General features: G+C 39.5%; 1 protein-coding gene across 1 annotated transcript in view; it reads right to left on the bottom strand.

The window, feature by feature from the left end:
• Positions 1–15225, bottom strand: part of FHL5 (four and a half LIM domains 5) — a 31702-nt gene extending 16477 nt beyond the window's left edge. The window contains exon 1 of the mRNA XM_027785980.2: positions 11972–15225. The gene's annotated coding sequence lies outside the window, so the exon portion shown is untranslated. The remainder of the gene's footprint in view (positions 1–11971) is intronic.
• Positions 15226–16324: the final 1099 nt, after the last annotated feature.

Below are 16324 nucleotides of genomic sequence, written 5' to 3'. Positions count from 1 at the left end.
TTCCAGGGATGGGGCATCTACCACCTCTCTGGGCAACCAGTCCCAGCGTTTCACCACCCTTGTTATAAAAAAATTCTTCCTTGTATCTAGTCTGAATCTACCCTCTTTCAGCCTCAAACCATTACCCCTTGTCCTATCGCAACAGGCCCTGATAGCAAGTCTGTCCCCGTCTTTCTTACAAGCCCCCTTTCAGTGTTGAAAGGCCACAGCAAGGTCTCCCTGGAGCCTTCTCTTCTCCAGGCTGAACAGCCCCAGCTCTCTCAGCCTGTCCTCACAGGAGAGGTGCTCCAGCCCCCTGAGCATTTTCATGGCCCTCCTCCGGGCCCACCCCAACAGGTCCATGTCTTTCCTGTGCTGAGGACCCCAGAGCTGGGTGCAGCACTGCAGGTGGGGTCTCACCAGAGCGGGGCAGAACCCCCTCCCTCGACCTGCTGGCCATGTTCCCTTTGATGCAGCCCAGGCTACAGCTGGCTTTCTGGGCTGCGAGTGCACACTGGCAGCTATTGTCCAGCTTTTCATCGCTCATCATCTGCAAACTTGCTGAGAGTGCACTCGATCCTGCTGTCTGTGTCACTGATGAATGTACTAAACAGTACTGGTCCCAGTACGGACCCCTGAGAGACGCCACTTGTTGCTGATTCACCTGCAGAACTTCCCCCAGAAGCATCCAGCTCATCCAATACAACTTGTACTTGTTACCAAGATCAGCCTGAGCATTTAGTTGGCAAAGTTCAAACTAGTGGTTCTGTATGCATCTTCCTAATGGATATTTTTCCTCTATTACAAGCCTTGCTAGTGAAACTCAAGAATTACCATCACAGTAAACCCACTGTACAGAAAAATCAGAGATCAGAAATAAGTATTTCTAATATAGTAGCTGAAAGCTGACTTTTTATGAAGGGGACAGAAAAGTTGCTAATGGCCTACAGAATTAAATGTAAATTATCTGCTGGTTTTCTTTTTTTTTTTTTTTTTAATTAATCAACACATGAGTCAGGGAGTGCAATTCATCATTTGATACAAGTACTACAGTAGTGGCCAGAGATTCCATTCCAGAATAACTGGCCTTGTTATTCCGAACACCACAAGCTCTGCTGATGAGCAGTATTGCTGGTCAATAATGCAGCTCCGCCTTCAAGTAGAGACAAACTGTCTTCGGAGTGTTTGGTATCGATTCAAGTCTCTCTGAAGCTATTACCTAAGAACACAAAAGCTTTTCATCTGCTCACATTCCTGGGTCCTGTCAATACCTTCACCAGCAGCAGTATATGAAAAAAAGAGATTAATGCTATGGCTCAGATAATATCTTTTATTTTTCTGAAACTATTCTTACCCACATTTTTTATAGGTTTTCACAGTCTGGTAGAGCCAAAAGTTTCTCCTGTGTTCATTATGGAACTCATTCCTTTCTGACTCCTGTCAGATTTATAGAATCAAATAAAGCCATGAAGTATTTCAGCCATGCATTGGTGTACCTTTTCATGTAAAATCTTGGCAGTATTCTCAGTCATACTCTCTATATTCAACCACAAAAGAGGTTTGAGGGTTGCGTCTGGTACAAAAGGGCCATGTGATAAAGTATACCCAAATTAGCTGGTAAGTTATGGACTTAGAAGACATTTAGACAGTTTTAAATTGGTTAGCTTCAGCTGCCCGAGTTCCAAAGGCAAAGCAGCCATGAGCCCAAGATGTGGATGAGAAATCATTGCTGTATCATAGGTACAGTGTTAAAGGAGACAATTTAAAGTAATGTCATCAATGGTGTACCCCAGGGGCTGACACTGGGACCAATACTGTTCAACATCTTCAGTAATGACCCAGAGATGGGACAGAGTGCACCCACAGCACATTGGCAGATGGCACAAAACTGGGCCAAGCGGCTGATACACCAGATGGTTGTGCTGTCGTCGAGAGGGACCTCACCAGGCTGGAGAGGTGGGGTGAGAGGAGTCTCATGAAGTTCGGCAAGGGGACATGTGAAGTCCTGCCTCTGAGAAGGAATAACTGCAGGTACCAGCACATGCTGGGGGCGAGCCAGAGGGGAAGTAGCTTTGCAGAAAGGACCTGGGGGTCACGGTGAACACCTAGTTGAACACGAGCCAACAATGTGCCCTTGTGGGTAAGGCCAACAGCATCCTGCAGGGCATTAGAACGAGCATTGCCAGCAATTCAAGGGATGTGATCCCTCCTCCCTAGTCAGCGCTGGTGAGACAAATCTGGAGTGCTGGGTCCAGTTCTGGGCTCCCCAGTACAAGAGAGATATGGAGCTACTGGAAAGCGTCCAGTAAAGAACCTCAAAGGTGACTAAGGGACTGGAGCATTTCTCCTCTGAGGAAAGGCTGAGAGAGCTGGGACTATTCAGTCTGGAGGAGAGAAGGCTCAGAGAGGTTCTCATCAATGTATACAAATACCTGAAGGGAGGGAGTGAAAGGGAGCCATGCTCTTCTTAGTGGTGCCCACCACAGGAGAAAATGCAACGGGCACAAACTGATGTTCCAGGGATTCCATTTAAACAGAACAAAAAACTTTCACTGTGAGAGTGGCTGAACACTGGCGCAGGTTGCCCAGCGAGGCTGTGTAGTCTCCAGTCTCCATCCTTGGAGATATTGAAAACCTGACTGGACATAGCCCTGGGCAATCTGCTTTAGGTGATCCTGCTTAAGCAGAGGGTTGGACTAGATGATTTCCAGAGGTCCCATGCCACCTCAACCATTCTGTGACTGTGATGAACCACAGAAAGGTTTATCACTGCTGAATGATATAAGAAGAAGGGTCAAAGAGTCCACAAAATGTTAGTACTCCCTTATGTGCATTTGAGCTGGAGTGGGGTCATTCCCATAACAACAAAACAGGTCTTCTGTAGATGACTTACTGTGAATCCTCATCTAAGCTAGATGTGCACATAGCCTAAACAACGAGACGATGCTATTGCTTTCACCTGTAATATTTACATGCTTGAAGCTGAACTTTGAACTTTGCTGCCTATATACATGTCAGCAATTAGGTTCTTCACAATTAATGTCAGTGTTTCCTGATATTTCACATATGGTAAACATAGTCTCTAAATTCTCAATTGAAATACATTCAGTGGAATTGCACAAATTTGGTTGCAGGGGAAAAAGCAGAGGAAAGAGCAAAGGAAACTAGGGATTCCACGTGATTTCTATCAAAGAAAAAACTGGTCTCAGTAGATTCAGCATTTCCACAGGGAAAAATCACTTCCAACATTCTCATGTCCCAGCCATGCGTGAAATGAAGAGAGAAACATACTATTTTCTGTGTTGTCACTGTGTTCTGTGTGGAGCATGAAATGAGATCGATATGTCCTTAGTCAATCATTCTGATACTCAGATGTCAGTACTGCCCAAAAGCCGGGCCCTTGTTGATGGCCAGGAGTTTACCAGCTTGTCTGCAGTACCTGGTTTACCATAGTAAAGAAGATTCTGTTATTTCTGTTGTTGCAGGCTTGTGCAAGTCAAAACTCCTTTTTCTCAGTGATCATTTCACATTGTAAGCTAATGTTAATTGTTATAGACCAGGCTGCAGAAGAGATGTAAAGGTTTGGATGCCTTCAGTAGCCTCGGCTGTTTCAGTGACCTGGCTCAGAAGGGAATGCAGGCAGCGCTCTGCTCCAGCGCTCAGCCACCGCCCGGTACAGGACAGCAAGGAATAAAGGAGAGCTCACGGCACCAACATCTATACTAAGTGCACTCTCTATGAGGATTCAGCAGAGGAAGCAGATCTAAAAATTATTGTGTGATGACTTAAAGACTGTGTGAAGGAAGACGGCTGTAACTGTACCTATCTTTTTTTTTTTCCAGTTCAGCAAGTGAAACCACCCTAAGATGCAAGAAATCCTACAAGCAACAACCTGCTCACGGCGCAAGTTTCCTAATCCCCTTTAGAAGATTAAATTCATGCTCTGAAATTTAAGCATTTATAAGCTTCCCAAACTAATATATATCAAAAGAAAAGTTATTGCATCAGGGTATTTTTGGAATAAAAAGGAGTTTTGCTAACACTTTTATTTCTAAAATTTTGATTTTTTTTTAATAGAAAGTATTTGTGGATAAAAAATATTTCATGGTAAACCTAAGTTTATTTTAGAAAAGCAGGATTCAAAAAAGTGAAATATGAAAAATACTGGTTAAAATTGGATCTTAAATTATCAACAGGAAAATTTCTAGTAAAAACTTAAATTTCACTTTTGATATAAAGTTAAAAATTTCATTTGAAGAAGCAATTTTATTGTTAACTTTTATTCTAGGAAAAAAAGATGTGAATCTAAGTTAGAGTGATCTCATTTTGAGAGAAGAAATTTGGTAGCAAAAGGATGTTTATGCTGGGTTGCAGTTTCTTCAATTTAAATGGTGGGAATGTAGATAATAACTTATTGTATTTGCATGGAAATATTAATGTATTTTCCTCCTGTCAACCTGCAACCCAGCAAGTACTACATGTTTTTGAAAGAGAAAAAGAAACATTAAATATCTGGGGCTGAACTGATCAAGACGAGAAGTGATCACTGAGGCCACAGCCAATCTCTGGCAATGAATAGGAACTCTTCCTCACTACCCTTTCTGCCTGTTTTTCCAGTCCTCTTTCCTGCCTCCATCCTCACCTACAATCCCCTAATCATAGAAGATACTTCAAAAGTGCTTAAATAAAAAGAAAATGAAAGTTACAAATGAAGACATGTGGTGAAATCCCGATCTGAGACTTTTACCAGTGAGTTCATCCCCAGCGTGCAAATCACAGCAGCTCTTCTGAGCGAGCTCTGCTAGAACAGCATCTGCACATCAAACATCTGCCACCCGATTCCCCTCTATCCGGTGCACTGAAGTCAAAATGCCTGCACAGCTAAGCAGAAACTCACCGAGGAAACAGCAGCATCATAGCTGTACACTAACACCACCCGGCAGGAACACATCTACGTGAAAACAACGTTAAGCCTGCATTTGGGACTGAAAGCTTTCCTGGAGAAAATACTACCCATAGGAAATGATGCCTGGGGAACGATGTGCTCACAGACCGTGAAACGAAACAGCCCTGCCACTAACAAGAGGTAACAGACTTTCAATAGGCAACATTGATGCTGACTGCAAACTTTTAAGATCTCAATAAAAAATAGGTAATTTCTTGTCTTTGCATCACCTGCAGAGACTGAATTTCCCTCACCCTTGCGTTTCACTTCAGGGACAGAAAGGTGGATGAAGAGTACCGTGTTGTGTGAGAATGGGTACATCACATGAATTAGAATCCTTTAAAAAAAAAACAACCAAACTTCAACTGACTATGCAGTACAACTTCTTCTAGCTGGGTTCTTTAGAAGCCTGTGACCTACTTTAGAACTGCTTTAAAAAATAAAATTAACAATAAGAAAAGATCATCATCAGCAGCAGCAATGCTAGCAGCAAGTGAAAACTGGAAAGGATTTTCATTACCCTATTAAAAAAAAAAATAATAAAGACCTCCTTCCCCTGAAACCAAACATAAAACCCCCAAGTCGTAATAAAGCATCTGATGCAGTGGCACAGCCTTTCTCTTTTCTCTCCCAACTGCACTGTGCCAACCTGACCTAGTTTTCTGAGGAAAAAATAAACTGAACTGCAGCACTTTTGTAATAAAAATATGACACCTTATAAAAATGAACCAAACCTGAAGATTTCTGATCTGAGCCCCGTTAAAAGATTGTCATGAGCTAGGTGGCATTACAGCTTAGGAAAAGCAAAGGTTACTGTAAGGAGAATTGGTATGTAAGATCTCTACATCAGTTATCGTTGTTTCCAGGTATTTAGATTTGTAGGCCCAATGAACGGCCAGTTGTGTTGCCTGAGGAGCTCCATCAGCCTTGGCTGCCACCTTCTTATGGAACCTGTCACTGAAAACAGAGATGATGTAATTCTGCAGACGAGCCCTAGGCTGCTTATTATGCCCACAGGAATATACAATCTAAGAGATACTGGCAATGACAAATGTAGCATAAATACCCTCTCTTCACGCTACCTATGAACTGTTTAGGGTGACCACTGCTGTGGCCATCTCCTTCCTGTGGAGAGGGACTCCATGATGTGCCTCCACCGACCTTCCCAAGGGAAAACAGGCTTCAAGATGGGCAGTCCCAAGGGGTAGGAGATCAAGGAGAGAAGGAATGGGCAGAAACATTGAGTAGAACTAGTAACAGCCTGATTATAAACCAAGGCATTTTTTTCCTGCGTTTTTTCTGGCAATTAACACATAGGTATCGTTATGACACCTAGCAGTAACGATCCTCTGCAATTGCACTGTCTTTGGAATACAGGGATCCAATAATAACACAGCCTTATTAAAATACATACATATATATTGTAACTGCTAGGTGGGCAGACCATGAAAGGTCTAACATGGTGAAGAAAACCTGAAAGATGTGGTCCTTTTTTTGTGCCACTACCACTTTTACAGTAATTAACTGGTTATACAATACAACTGAGACAGAGGGTGAGAAAGGTTTCCAGGAAAATGCAGAATCACCAACCAACATGAAAATACATGGAATGTATTTAACTTCCTTCTGTTTCCCTCCGCGTTACACGAACACCTGCTTTGTCTTCTATTAGAACAGGACCCCAAAACCACTTGCATACGTATGTAAATTAATGTAGCTGAATAAGTTAACTCAATTAATGCATGTCAAATTAGGTGATTTAAAATTTTCTGGACTAGGTTTTTACCACTGCATGTTAGGCTTGGTGTCCTCACATCTGTTTGGGAGCTCTAGGCACAACTCACTTATGAAGTCTCAACATCTGGACCGAGGTTGCAGTCACAAACTAGTACAATTCAGCTGCATGTGCATTTTACCAAAGCTGTGGAATTATAGCAGGGTAGCTTTGTTCTTTTATTCTCCACCATGTATTTGGTTTAAACACACTGTAAAGCTGGAAAACATTACTAGTTTAACTATGCAGGTGCATCAAGGGTGGGCTGCTGGTCTTTGGGCTGGGAGAAAAAAAAAATAAAATATGCAGATATACACATTTTCTATGATGTGTCCTATATTCACTGTTGATAGTAAACCAGCACATTTCATTCCATCACAGCAAAAGTATATATGACTCAAAATGTAAAAACTCAGTTCTAGAAGAGAGCTGACAACAGGACTTTTGAAGGCAGTGAACCCCTTTAGGAACGGGGCTGATATGGAAGTAAGGGCAGGAAGCGGAGGCCTTTGGCTTCTTCTTTGCTCTCTTCCAGGGAGGAAAAATAATGAAGTGTTACTAGTATGAGTATAGAAAAAAATGTTAAGTTTCATTGGGTTGTTGGTTGTTTTGGGGTTCTCCCCCCCCCCCCTTTTTTTTCCCCTTTTCTTTAAATATGTGGCTTTGTGCATCATCCAATAACCAGAAAACAAATGTTAATTAAGATCTCTTGGGTCTTGAGTAGTTCAGTAGATACTGTCCTGTCAAACAAGAGAAGGGTATATCACGGCATCGATTCTGTTTTAATTTCAATCCTCATGTCCTGTCAGCAGCAACAGAGAGACTCAGCCCTGGGGTTTGTTCATGTCCTGCAGTGACCTTTGCCATGTACTTGAAATCTTTGTGCCCCTTACGTTACCTGTTCTGCATACTTAGAAGATAAGGTCTGCTGAAGGATTACGTGACTGGGTCTCCTAACATTTCCCTTAAGCCTTAAAATCTCTGTGCCAGACATTAAACATATTTCTTTCTATTTTAACATAGTCTATCTTCCTAAAAGGGGCTATGGTTTAAAATTAGACCCTGCAATGAGTAGACCATGGTATTCTGTCTGTCTTTATTATGATGTGAGGTTATCGACCCTTCAGTTACTGCTCTGCTGGGATTTTTGTAATGTCCTGGCATGTGAAAAGGTCCTTTTTGTTTGTTTGTTTTTGGCACTATGACTTTCAGAATGGATTTTTTTCTATGATTATAAATACACATTACCTAAAAGCTGGTTCCATTGTAGGATTGCCCTATTGTGACTGAAGGAAAATTAAGGACAAAGTTTATCTGAACACCTGAGACAGTCAGGGTTTGACTCGGACAAATAACAACCATCAGCAAAGTCTTAGCGTTCTGGAAGAAGTTTAGCAAGGATGAATAAATTCCTTTCTAACATTTAGGAACATTTTAAGAACATGCTGTTTAACTCAAGGATATTGTGGAACAACGGAGTTCACCGCAACTAGTAAAGTTTATCAAGTGATGACATGAAGCCTGGCATGCAGCAACCATCTTTGCAAACCTGGAATAGAATTGACCAGTTTTCAGTATGGGATGATGCTCAGAGATGATAACTCTGACCAGCTGTGGGGGATAAGGTTGGTCTGAGGAGGAGAGTGGTAAGCAGCAGCAGCAACTGCGTTAAGGAACAAATACAGTTCAAGTACTTTCTGCTAATTTATGTTAAATTTGGTAAATATTTTCAGTAAAACATCTAAGCAAGTAATTAAACAAATTAAGAATTCTGCTACTGTATTAAAAAAAACCCACCCAAATATTGTGAGCTTTTAATTTGAAATGTTTCTCAATGCTCTTCAATTTGCAAGCATCAAACTAAACAAAGATTGACAATTAGAAGAACAGCATGAAACAGTTTCCCCCCTAATCTTTTCCTTTATTTTAAAATGCAAATAGAATCCCAGACTCACAGAACTCTAATTATGCCACAATTTTGCATGTTATAAAATATAAATGAATCATGATGTAGCTGAAATTGAAACTTGAAGAGCTCACTTGAGGAAGACTGGGCTCCTGATAAAATGATTTACAGCCTAATACTGTTCTGTGTTTCTGATAAATAGAATTACAACCTCTGAAGTGTTTTACAGCCTTCCTTTCAAATATTTCAGAACGCTTTTCTAACAACAATAATAAAATGATCCTAAAACACAGTTGTGAGATACTTGTCTACAGGAAAGGTTAATGCTTGTCAAAGCAAGTAATTGACTTGCTCAAGGTTAGAGAGCAAACCCGGAGGACTGGGAAGAAAAAGAGCCAGCCACTACACCTTTGTCAGTAGCTGGGTCTGCTCATCAGTCTGTATCCATGGCACTGCTCCGGGATAGGTAAAAGCACTGTACGAAGGTTGCTGGGTGGTCAGCTTCCAGTGCCAGAGTTCCAAAATTAGCTGAACCAATAAAATGTTCCAGTTGTGAACTCTGCAATTGTCCTTAATGCCTCTGAGGTTATGACTAATATTCTTACGCAAAATGTTCCGAGTGGAATTTCTCTAGTTTTGTGTCAAAAGTCAGGGCCACGGTGGTTGAGAGAGTTCTTAGTTATAAAGGATTTGGGTTGTTTCCAGAAAGTCTTGGATAATATTGTTTTCAATTAATACTTTTCTCCCCACTGTAACAAACCCAGCTTACCGATGGGGAACTGAGGCACAGATCAACCGGTCACTCTGGTCTGAATTCTGGTCCCCTGTGTGTGTGCGCTCTATCAACAACTACCCCATGCTGTCACTTGGTCACTCTTTCTATCAGTTCTGCTACCAGGGCAACAAAGACACATTACAGGAAGAAAAATATTTTTCTGAGATATAAAACCTCCAAGTGTGAGGCCAGCAACCAGCTCGGGCAGCCTGTTCAGAACCATTATCTGTAATATGTTGAGATGTGCAAGAATTTACCGGTCCTCATGTACGGACCCAGAGCAAATTCAAACTCAAAGGCAATCACAGCTGAGAAGAAAAGTAACATACTAGCATTGAATGAAGTAGAATCAAAGAAAACTCTTATTCTAAGAAAGAGAAACAAGAAGGGATGATAGATGTGTACTCTACAATATCAGAGAAGAACAGGGATATGCACAGAAGCCAGCCTAAGCCTACTGAGGCTGATGAACAAGGCATTTTTTACAGTTAAAGGAGAGAGATAAATTCCTCTCCAGGGTGACTCCTAGCAGAAATTTAATTTAGCCATCATTATAAAGGCAACCAAGGGAGATCAGTTAGCATTTGTAACAGTCTCGTCCCTCACTGTATCTCTCCCACAGAATTTTATGTGTTGGGGTTTTATTAACTTGTTTTTAATATCTCAGTTCAGTGTTTTTGAAGTAATGTTTGCGTATTTCTACAAAAATGTCCTTATTTCATTCCTCTTACATTTTAAAGGAAAATACAGATATATGAACAAGGAGTTCACAGCTTCATTTCTAACTAGAGCTGCAGACCCTTTTCCCAGAAGAACAAATTCCACTGCAGGAGCTCAAGTGAACCATCAGCACCATTTCACCATGCCAACTTCCAGACTTGGACTCTAGAGATTTTAATAGAACAGTTGAACTGGAAATCATGAACTTTACCAAGCATCCTCGACTTAGACATAAGACATCATCTTACCCTTAATTGGCAGGGAAGCATGCCGAAAATCTCAGGTCAGTTTTATTCCCCAGGTGATCTAAACTCCTGAACAGCATCTAGAGCTTGTTTGGTCAACAGGAGGGCTGCCCATTCAAAAGGGTCACAATTTCACCCTCTGATACTGGGCTTGACATTTGGAAGCATGCTGGTTAAGATTTTCACATCTTAACAGTCTGTCTGTCTGTGGTTAGGCAGTACTGAAAGCTTTTCACTTTGTTTTTGAGAAATAAAGCTCAGACATGGAAAAAGATGAAGAAAGCTGGGCTTGTTGGTGTAGAGGCCACAGAACATATGTCTTACCAAGTCAATCAAAAATAGACGCTTGGTAAAATATGACTGCCTGGAAATAATACAGAGATGCCATAGTTCCCAACTGATCAGATTCTCTTTCAAGCAGCTTTTGATTCCATTTTGCTCTAATACTACAAGAAAGTTAGTATGTCACCTTAAGTTTCTACCAATTACACAACTTTGAATCAAAGCGACTTTTGTGACACTGCAATAAAATCACATGGGAAGACCATCAGCAATGTTATAAAGTTAACATATTAAATCCATTACAGCCTGTTCTGTTAAAATACTCTAGAAACGTCAACTCATCACACAAACAGAAGAAAAATATGAGTGAAAATATTAACCACAAACCAAAAAAAGCATCTGAAACTTGTTTTCTAAAGGTAAGAGATTATGTGCCCAGCTCCAGATACAAACCCACATCTTCTGAAAACCGGGACAGTTAAAGAAATATATTTTCAAACATTACATTTGATAGTTTTGTTCAAGTTTAATTGTAATCTCATTATCAAAAAGACTGCCATTATAGAATTAGGTAGCAGTACAATTAATATACTAGACGTAAAGGACTATTGCCACTGTTACCCTAACTGTTTCAGTTCTGCAATATAGGCAGACACTTCCAGCACCACTTCAGTAACAGTGGTATATCCTTTCTATTATACTCTTTCCCTTCAAATTCCAAACCAAAATTATGATTCTAAAACTGTGATAGCTGAAAGATAAGCAGTGTCTTGTGGAGGGAGAATTTAGAGATTATACTTGATTTTTATAACAAGTGAAAATATTGCTATAAACACCAGCTTGGAAACTGGTTTTATTTAAAAACAACAACAACAAAAATCCACATTAAGCATTAAAAGTAGTTATGCTAGAAACAAGTGACTTACCTTATCAGAAAAGACACTATCTAGAAAGTTTTCTTGCAACAGCAAATAGCTATGAAAGCTTGCTAAGAGATAAAAATGGTGATTGAAATGTCATAGGAAACAGCATACATGTTTTTTGTTGGATTGTTCTTTGGAGTAAACAAAATTAATCCTCATCTCATTACAAAGGAAACCCCAAACAATCTTCTTGTAAATGAATGAGCGAGCGAAATAATCAAATGAAAACAACTGCATCCAAAACAAGTGTGGCATCTCCCGATACATGTTTAGAATTCTGCATCTAATTTAATTAGCAGTTTTGTGTGTGAAGAAGAAAGTTCCTGCTTACTTGCTCAAAATGTTAAATTAGATACCTTGTATGCTACCACACATAAACATTGTCAGATAAAGGAATAGTGGAAAAGAACCTCAGTACTCACATTTGGTTTGAAGCTGCTTCTCTTGGTCACTTGTGCGGCAAAATAAAGGAAGAAATAATTACATGTCTTCACAGAAACAAGCATTCAAGTCCAAAAGAAACAGAACACTTTGCCAGAGCTATTTGAGGGTCCCATCAGAATTTGGCTGGATGCATGAAGGCTGAGGGTCAGTTTGTTTCCCTTAGACCTCATGACATACAAATAGCTGGCTGCCTCACCACTGAATCAAATCATTCTCTGACATATTGTGTTTACAAATTGCAAATACATACCATGTAGGAGGTTCTTAAAGGAACATATTTCAGACAGTTGTCAAAAGGAAAAAGGCATTTGTGTTAAAAAACCCCTATGGAATCAAACCCCCCATGCCCCAAACTGTTTAGTACTAGGAAAAAGGAAAAAAACCCGATTGATCATCATTCATCACCAGATACACTCTGGTCCATGCATAGAAGCCATGTGGGCTTCTAAATCAGAACAGAAATAGACAAGTTGGGATTACTAGAGTCTGATGGTTGTGTACAGGAAATGGGGGCACGGAGAAACACTCCTCCAACTTCAGGACAAACTTTCAGGGACCCGTCAGAACTCTTCTGACACTACTAAAGCAGTTTCTGGGCTGGAACAATCTGCTGCTCTTCCAGCAGGCAGGACAGCATTCATATGGCATTACCATCAGGGTGGCAGCAATGGCCACCTCTGGGTGCTCTCAGGATTTCTCAGTTTTGGCCTTCTTTGAATTGCAGTCATCTCTTTTCCTTTTTGCTTGGACAGAACAGGGGCCAGCTAACTTTCACAGACAGTCTGCCACATGCATAGAGCATGCAGAAGTGTTTATGCTTTGCATAAAATTCTTTGCAGACCTTTAATTAATCGCAGCTGAAATTGAGGATATTGTGTCCATTTGAAAATGCAGACTGAAGTTAAGTGGCCTGAAAAAAAGGATGGCTGCTTGTGGTATGAACCACGACTGACCTCCAGGCAGATTTTTCCACAACCAAGAGCCAATAGGTCTGAATCATTTAGTCTATAATGTCAAGCGGGTGGGAGCTGCTTTATACCACAGATAGAGGAAATGTTTAAATGGCTTAAAGATGTATTATGTTATCTGAAGACTTCAGTAAAATTGCCAAATCTGGACATGTTCTGGAGGTTATCTGTGTCTAGGTAGTATCTTTACAATTAAGACTGATGCTCTGATTACTACTGCCAAGTACTGACTACCTCTATTTGTGGCTAACTGGTTTATTAAACCTCTGCAGACACTCCTTTCATCATAAACTAGACTGAACTCTCTTCTCTTATTTTCATATGAGCTATAAGCTTTATTTATACCAAGCACTTTTCAAGCTTGCAATTTTTTCACATTGAGAAGAGGACAAGTTAGGTGTGAATTTGAGTCCAGAATGAAAACCATAAATAACTTCCTCTTGCCTTTACTTCCAGAAAGAGAAAACTGAAAGGACAATTCTTGACCAAGTACCTTTTGAAGTTCACAAACCACAGCAAGACAAAAGTAGTACCCAAACAGACCTGTCAAAAGAGGTAATGACACTTAGAAGTACTTCTAACACAGTACGTTCTTTCTGGAAAGGATGAGAAGCACAGACACCTCCTCCATCGTTATCACTTTCCTTAAACTTCAAAGACTATCCTCAAATTTGCCTGACTGTAGATACAGATCATAACTATGTTAATAGCCAGAGAAGCATTTAAAACAGAATCGGGTTTTGCCCATAGGTGCAGAGTGCAACTCAGGAGGTCAACAAAAATACTGTTGCTTCTTCAGAGTATCAGTTAGGTGATGACTCCCACAGCTCTCACATCTCTTCCTGAACTAGAAATCACCTTATTTCATCTGTGCCCAGATATAACGTGTCTTGACCTACCTTCCTCTTCATATTGAGGATTTGGGAAATTCATCAAGCAAATGGTTCTCTTTAAACTACTCAAGATGCTCTTCCCAACTCAATTATTATTTTTTTTAAATTAAAACAAAAAAAGGAAATCTAATTCCTTAAGAATTCCTATAAATAAATAAATAAATAAATAACTTGTTTTCCTGAGAAAACATCTTTGGCATTTACTGAGTATGTTGTTACTTGGGTCAGCAGAGAAAGGAATTCTGCTCTCACAAGTATCCTGTTTATCCAAAAGCTTCAGATAATACTATTTTCTATGTTTAAAGTATAATCATCACTGAAAAAGTTTGAATACCATGTATTTGGAGGCTCTAAAAGGACTCAAGGGAAAAATCACTGCATGCCTTGTTCTCATATTCCTCCCTAGGCATCCACATTTGGCCCTTGCTGGAGACACAATCTGGGCTACACAGACCTTTGGTCTGACCAGGTTCAGTCACTCTTGTGTCTTCTGCAACAGTACTACACTTCCTATTAAAAAACCCCACAATAACCCCGTTCTGTAGAAATTTCCATTTTCCTGGCATAAGGAAAATGTAACTTACGTATTAGTGAAAAAATTCACGGAGCAACCACTGCACAAGTAGCCTACTCATAAGCCTACACAGAGAACAGAAGTATTGCAGTTTTATCTGAACAAGCTGTAAGATGAATTCACAGGCAACTAATCCCAGTGCTATTACTTAGAAACTTGTGTAATTATTTTTTTTAAGAAGCTGTGAAACAAGAGAATTTGAAAGAAGGCTGCAAGTTCTAACAGAGCAATAGTTTGCTTATTTCCAGTAGACCTGCAAATAACCAGCTGCCAAAGTCAGATTTTGCCACTTAAAAATAGGGAAACACTGTTGCTGAGAAAGGTATTCTACCTATGGCTAATACACCCATTTCAATTTGCTGAGAGTAGCAGCAAATGAGGCTATGAGATTAATTTCTATAAATAATTGTGTACATATGCATACATGCACAATTACACATCAGCTATATGAGTCTATAATATAATGGTGGTGTTTAAGTACCGCAGCTGAAGGGCATATAAGGCTGACCACTAAATACCTGAAACTAAAGCAAAAGTGTTGATGTGTATACTTTATATTGCCTTTCATTTCCCTAGACATTCCAAAGGCAGTTTTGTTTTGTGAACTGAACCTCTGATTTCTAAGACAGGATTACTCTTTCTCCTGCATACATTTCTCCTAGGTAGAGGACGCCTCCCCCCCAGGAATTAGCAAAATATTCAGGAAATTGTGAATATTTAATTTCTTTCTTTTTCAAAATACTTGTATATCATAAACTAAAGACCGATTTTCCAATTCTAAGAGACAACAGGAATATCTGGGAACGTTTTCAAACCTTCTTGAATTCTGTAAGTAGCCAGAAGACATCTCTGAATTTTAGTGCCTTCTTTATATCTACTTCAAAGAATATGCTTTTTTAAGTAATTCTTATAACATTGGCTACAATATAGCAAGTCTAACACATGATGTAATAAATTTTATAAGTACATTATTATTACAGCATAAAACAGTATCAAACAAAAATATAGGGACACTCATAACAAATCAGATAGTGCATACTACCAATTGCTGTTTCAATGCTGCAAGCTGCAAGATGATCAACCACTGGTTAAGTCAACAGAATGCATTTTAAATACTTCATCATTTTATGATATTAAAATAATTTCATATTTGCATACATAATTTCACATGGTGTATGACTTACAAAATAGCTCAATGTCATATAAAATTGCTTACGTTCAGTATAGGAATTAAAATAATTATTTTGGCTGAATAACCAGAAATCAAACCTATTCCTTATATGCAAACTCTATTTCTTAAACAGTCTTAATATTTTTCATCTCTTACTCCTCATCCTTTACTGTCAGCTGATAGCTTCAGCTGTGGAAAGAGAAACAACTACCTTTCCTTCTGCCTTGCAACTGCAAACTATTTTGCCTTCCAGTTGGTAAAAGATCAGCATTGATGTGAAAATTGTTAAACATTACTGCTTTTATATATGTATAATGAATTTTATATCAAAAGATTGAATTATCTTTTACCTTACCAAAATCAACTTAACCTTGGTTAGTCTGTTACTGAGCTTCTGTACTTGACCTCTTCAACTTTCATTTGTTGCAATTTCAGGCTTAGGTATATTTAAGATTAAGCTTATTGAATACATGAACTGTGGGAAAACAGAAACATTTGAACAGAGTAGGGCTTAAACAGAATTTGCTTTCTTTCAGCATCAAAGAATTTTAGCAAGAATGGGTGAATGACAAGTTTAGTAAAAAGAACTATTCAAACTTGATTTTATGCAAAAACCTGAAATCACCCACATGAAATCAATGGGTAGTATTGAAGTAATACAATTACAGTATTTCCAGTTTGAAAATTATCTGCTCTTGTAAGTTAGGAGTACATTTAACATACAA

The sequence above is a fragment of the Falco peregrinus genome, chromosome 7 (genome assembly GCF_023634155.1).
Source record: "Falco peregrinus isolate bFalPer1 chromosome 7, bFalPer1.pri, whole genome shotgun sequence".
Classification (NCBI taxonomy): Eukaryota; Metazoa; Chordata; class Aves; order Falconiformes; family Falconidae; genus Falco; species Falco peregrinus.
Note: the sequence above shows the minus strand (reverse complement) of the source record. Positions and strands in the feature narration are given on the sequence as shown.